Source organism: Amia ocellicauda, chromosome 15 (genome assembly GCF_036373705.1).
Source record: "Amia ocellicauda isolate fAmiCal2 chromosome 15, fAmiCal2.hap1, whole genome shotgun sequence".
Taxonomy (NCBI): Eukaryota; Metazoa; Chordata; class Actinopteri; order Amiiformes; family Amiidae; genus Amia; species Amia ocellicauda.
Window position 1 is genome coordinate 7401356 of NC_089864.1, and position 6385 is coordinate 7407740.

General features: G+C 38.3%; 1 long non-coding RNA gene across 1 annotated transcript; it reads left to right on the forward strand.

The window, feature by feature from the left end:
• The first annotated feature begins 336 nt into the window (after positions 1–336).
• LOC136771699 (uncharacterized) lies at positions 337–6385 on the forward strand. The gene is made up of 2 exons (XR_010822359.1): positions 337–525; positions 6058–6385. It is a non-coding gene; the product is annotated as an uncharacterized LOC136771699 (long non-coding RNA).

Sequence of the window (6385 nt, forward strand, 5' to 3'; positions counted from 1 at the left end):
ATTTCCTATAACAATGTATTCATATAACAATATTTATATGTTATACATGTGTGAAGCAGACACCAGCTGTGTAGAAACATGGTTAACCTACTAATTAAATTATAATTCAGGGAGTTATCCCCTAAATCTCTATATCCAAAGTGTACAGCTATTCCAGATCTGTGTGTTGGAAGGATTTGAATTAAAAAAAATAATAATAAAAAAGGGTGCCTTTTCTTGGTCATGACTTATAATGCTAACAAGTCAATAAGTTATACAGTCCCACTTGTAGCCGCATTATAAATATGAATTAACTGTACTTTTCCCTTGACCCCCCCACCCCCACCGACAGGCCAGTGAGCTGATGCATTGTGAAATCAGGCACCACAGGATGAATCTCTCTGCAGAATTACATAACACGATCTCGAATCATGTGCAATAAGGCGTGCAGGAATCCGAGAAGCCATGCCATCACCTGTCTGAAGAGGAAACTCGCTGTCAGATCTCTTCTTCTGTACAATTAACATTACAACTGTCTGCAAACGGGTGAGAAGTGATATTTAAATCTCAGAACTGATTTATGGTTTAATGGTACACAGTGGTTGTATTACATGCTTGAACTAGTCAGTGTATAAACAGAGATGTATTAGGAACATATTACAGCTATACTGTCATGAATGTGTTTACCCAAACCTATGGAGGCATTCTTTCCTTTTTCCAACACATAAATAAAAGTCTACATTGTTGTTTTTTGGATAATTAAGTATGTATACATTTATTTTAATTACCCCTGGAGAAACTTCACTCATTGATTTCTCATTCCTCTTGTCCTCGTTGTTGTTCTTCCTCTTCTGATTATGATTAGAATTCATATTTTCAGGTTATAATCTTTTCATTCAATTCAGCTGTAAGATATTGTATGTTTTTAGTGTCCTCTATCCCTCTTTGTTAACCGACAGCCTGAGGGAAAACCAGAGTGAACAAAAAGAAGCAAGATTTGTATTCAATAAAATATTTAAGGGACTGTACTGTACTTCATTAATGCATGCTACTCAAATGGAGAGACCCATGAGGTATTTAACAAGGTATAGAAATATTATTAATATTATTAATAAAAAATAATATAGAACTCTCATTCGGTATCTTAGTTGAGAAAGTGTGTTATAAGAGCAACTGTCTTTCAGGTTTTAACCTTGATTTGCCCACTAATATCACGGTATATTAACTTATATTATATTAGTATATTAGGACCCCTGGACCCAGCGGCAGTGAAAGTGCTGACAGAGCAGTGAGATTCAGATCGAGATCATAGTTTGGGTTTATTATATTCATATTATTCATATTATTTATTTCTTAGCACTTGTCCAGGGCGACTTATAAAATATCTACAGCAAACGTCCTTTTAAGTTCAGTTCAGCTGAGTTTATAGTATCAATGTTCATTACTGCTTTTGAAAATGACATGCACCAAGACTGCTGAAGCTTGGAACACTAGTTGAGACACTTGCTTCTCATTTCAAAGAATTGTGTATATTATTTCATAAGAACATGTATGGATATGTATATAATCTATAATATTACAAACAATAAAAAGTGTAAATGGGTTCAGTGATAAAAGCAGTTTTGAGCTGTGTTTAATTTATACAAGAAAGGATCAAATAATTCATTAGGTGGTATATGCTCCATTTTACAACATGTGGTATTCAATTATTAATTAAGCCGAGCAAGAGGCTGCAGCTCCAGTCATTTCTTTCCCAATGGCTATCTGAGTCACTCACGCAACGCTGTTCACTTTGTATAAACCATCTTAGCATAGCTTAATTGCTTGCATGCTACTTTGTACCGTAAATCATACTGCTCTCCTCCCCGAGGTCTTTTGTTTTCTCTCAGCCCAGTATTACAACGTGATATGTCAAATGGTTCATTTGTGCTCATCCCTCTCAGCCAAAGTCTTGTGATATTTCCTAATGACTGAGGATTTGTCTCATTCTGTGGATCATTTAATAGCATTTGCATTTAAATAAATAACGTGTTCCGCTTTTGGTTATTGTTTGTTGTATAGGGATTAAAAGCCTGTCAGAATACAGAGTTTCAGCTAATTAAAGGCATATTTCAAAGACTTTCTTCATTACCTCACAATGTAAACGGAACTGTCAGACTTCCCATTATCAAACACATTCGTTTTGTGTGCTGAATGACTTCTGCAGCAGCTGTCAAAGTATGCACTGAATCGCTATAATATCTCTTATAATATAACATCTCTCTTATCTAACGTAAGATTATAATGTCCCTAGACTGACTAAGTACAGTGAGGGAAAAAAGTATTTGATCCCCTGCTGATTTTGTATGTTTGCCCACTGACAAAGAAATGATCAGTCTATAATTTTAATGGTAGGTGTATTTTAACAGTGAGAGACAGAATAACAACAAAAAAATCCAGAAAAATGCATTTCAAAAAAGTTATAAATTGATTTGCATGTTAATGAGTGAAATAAGTATTTGATCCCCTATCAATCAGCAAGATTTCTGGCTCCCAGGTGTCTTTTATACAGGTAACGAGCTGAGATTAGGAGCACTCTCTTAAAGGGAGTGCTCCTAATCTCAGCTCGTTACCTGTATAAAAGACACCTGTCCACAGAAGCAATCAATCAATCAGATTCCAAACTCTCCACCATGGCCAAGACCAAAGAGCTGTCCAAGGATGTCAGGGACAAGATTGTAGACATACACAAGGCTGGAATGGGCTACAAGACCATCGCCAAGCAGCTTGGTGAGAAGGTGACAACAGTTGGTGCGATTATTCGCAAATGGAAGAAACACAAAATAACTGTCAGTCTCCCTCGGTCTGGGGCTCCATGCAAGATCTCACCTCGTGGAGTTTCAATGATCATGAGAACGGTGAGGAATCAGCCCAGAACTACACGGGAGGATCTTGTTAATGATCTCAAGGCAGCTGGGACCATAGTCACCAAGAAAACAACTGGTAACACACTATGCCGTGAAGGACTGAAATCCTGCAGCGCCCGCATGGTTCCCCTGCTCAAGAAAGCACATGTACAGGCCCGTCTGAAGTTTGCCAATGAACATCTGAATGATTCAGAGGAGAACTGGGTGAAAGTGTTGTGGTCAGATGAGACCAAAATCGAGCTCTTTGGCATCAACTCAACTCACCGTGTTTGGAGGAGGAGGAATGACCCCAAGAACACCATCCCCACCGTCAAACATGGAGGTGGAAACATTATGCTTTGGGGGTGTTTTTCTGCTAAGGGGACAGGACAACTGCACCGCATCAAAGGGACGATGGACGGGGCCATGTACCGCCAAATCTTGGGTGAGAACCTCCTTCCCTCAGCCAGGGCATTGAAAATGGGTCGTGGATGGGTATTCCAGCATGACAATGACCCAAAACACACAGCCAAGGCAACAAAGGAGTGGCTCAAGAAGAAGCACTTTAAGGTCCTGGAGTGGCCTAGCCAGTCTCCAGACCTTAATCCCATAGAAAATCTGTGGAGGGAGCTGAAGGTTCGAGTTCCCAAACATCAGCCTCGAAACCTTAATGACTTGGAGAGGATCTGCAAAGAGGAGTGGGACAAAATCCCTCCTAAGATGTGTGCAAACCTGGTGGCCAACTACAAGAAACGTCTGACCTCTGTGATTGCCAACAAGGCTTTTGCCACCAAGTACTGAGTCGAAGCGGTCAAATGCTTATTTCCCTCATTAACATGCAAATCAATTTATAACTTTTTGAAATGCGTTTTTCTGGATCTTGTTGTTGTTATTCTGTCTCTCACTGTTAAAATACACCTACCATTAAAATTATAGACTGATCATTTATTTGTCAGTGGGCAAATGTACAAAATCAGCAGGGGATCAAATACTTTTTTCCCCCACTGTATATCAATACATGGAAAAGCATACACAACATGGTATAGAAACAATCCTCTTGTAATATAATTCACACATGCCTCACATTTTCAGAATACAGTAAAATCCAAGAATCCCCCCCAAGTTCTGTACAAATAAATGCCCTTAAAAATGAAGGAAAGGGAAAAATCTAAATATAATACTCAAAAGTGTGTCACTGGTTTGTTTTGTCTGTATTGTCATTTCAAATTAAATAAATAATTGAATGATTGTTTACCCAATGTATTAACTTCAGTCTGGGTTAAAAAGGGTGGCTTATGTACGGAACAAAAAAGTATTTATGGGGTAACCTACACTCTGAAAGTTAATTCATGCACCTTGCCTTTCAGTCATTGTCCTGGATGTGAACTAGCTTTTATGATGAAGAATGGAGATTGCTTTGGGTGTGCACATTTCTGATGCTCCGTGCTCAGCCACAGAATATGCCACACTGAAGGTTATCTAATAACTCTAATTTAGGCATTAAAATCCCACTGCCTCTGCCCTTTCCTAATTACGGTGACACGCCACTGTCTGTAATCACTAATAATCAGGACCACGGGGATTCATCTGAATAAATATTCAGCACTCCAGCCCATCCATCATATCGACCAGTTTATTTATTTATTTATATGTGTTTTCCCACGGGCTCTCTTTATAACAGCTGTCAGGGCACTTGATGGGGAATACATAGCAGCAGAGCAAATTTTGGAACTGGGAAATGTGCTGAAGCAAGCCACCTGAGACATGAGTCGCTTGTGTCAGCAGCTCTGCAAAATGTATACTTGCTGTGACTAAGTTTTCAAAAGAGAGAACGGTCTTTAAAATAATCCATGAGTGGCCACCATCAAAACCACATGTCAAATATCAGATAGTAAACTGAATTCTTAGTATTTGAACATCCATAAACCAGATGAGCGAGCATTTAGATTTTTTTTTTCAAACACATTATTGATTTTCATGAGCCAAATATCCTAAAACACAGAATTGTTGTTCGAATAAAATATAAGTATGTTAGCAGAGTTATTTGTGATTATATTTACATCTGTTACTCACCCTGTGTGCAGACATCTGCTAATAAATAACTAATTATGATGCTAATAGTAATAATAATAGTGTCTGAGGGGGGACACTTAGCCACTGCCATCACACATATCTGTAAGTGAGATACAACACATATAGGAAAAGGGCAACTTAACTTTGAGACCTCAACTCCAACCCCCTCCACAACTGTACCCACCCAGTATGGTAAAGCAATCTGCAGTATAAATAGTGTTAGAAGCCACTATATTTATATCCAGGATGTCAGAAATGCCTTTATTAACATGATAGCATGTGTCATTTTATCAAATTAAAAAGCCATGTTTCACAAAGAGTATATAAAATATATTATAAAGTGATCAAATGTTAAGGTAGGACACCATCAAAGTTGACCAATATGAAGCCTGAATAAGAAGAAAAATAAAAATAAAAATAAAAAAAACACCTGTCTGGTCATATTATGATTGTTTTATTCACATACCGTTATAATTAGTGAATATAACAGTTTGACTAATATTAGTGCCTTATTATTGATTGAAAAAAATGCTTTACAGGCTTTCAGAAAAACCCTGCCAATGATGCAAATGTAGCCCTGGCCGCTATTTCGCCGGCAGTCAGCATAATTCACAGAGCAGCGCTGATTCACGGCGATTGGCAGGGAGCACGGGTGAAGGTGGAAGTCACATGTAAATAGATTGGACGGAAATGGATGTCTGTATTCATTAAACTTTTATTGGATCCAATCTCACAATTACCCAAAGGCTTTACAAGGACTTTGAAAACACTAATTTGGTTCTTGGCTTTTTAACAAATGAAGGCTATTGATCACTGCCTTGGCCACGATCACCTCCCGCCACTGTCCCCATCGATTGAGATGTTATCTCAGACTGCTGTCTGACACAGGTAATTATAGCACGGGTAAAAATATCAAAAGATGCTTAGTTCTGACCAATAGACCAAGCAGAGGCCGTAGACTGTAACTGTTGCTGACAATCACAACTGTAATTATGTTTCATTAAAAGAAAGAGTCATTAATATGTATTTCTTACAAAGTATCTCAGTGGAGGTTAATATTTATTACATTTGTGGCATGAAATATGTGTTTCATTACTGGCACGTCTCTCTTCCTGTCCAGGCCTTCGTGCACAGGATGTGCCATCAGCCCGCCCACCTGACCATCTGTCACTCCAGATACCCGGCTGATCCATCTGCCATCTATAACATGTCTTTCATCACCAATCTATCTATAGTCCTGACTCATTTCCTGTTATATCCTGGGATAATCTACTATCACGGGAACAAGTTACACAAGGCCCTTTCCGTTATAAAACCAACACGGCCAACTCTAATTTGACTTCATAATTTGTCTTTTATTTATTTATATTTCCTGTGAGAGAGAGAGACTTCTTTTCAACAGTGTTTTACAATGAAGCGTTGTGTAATTAAAACATACTGCAACACAA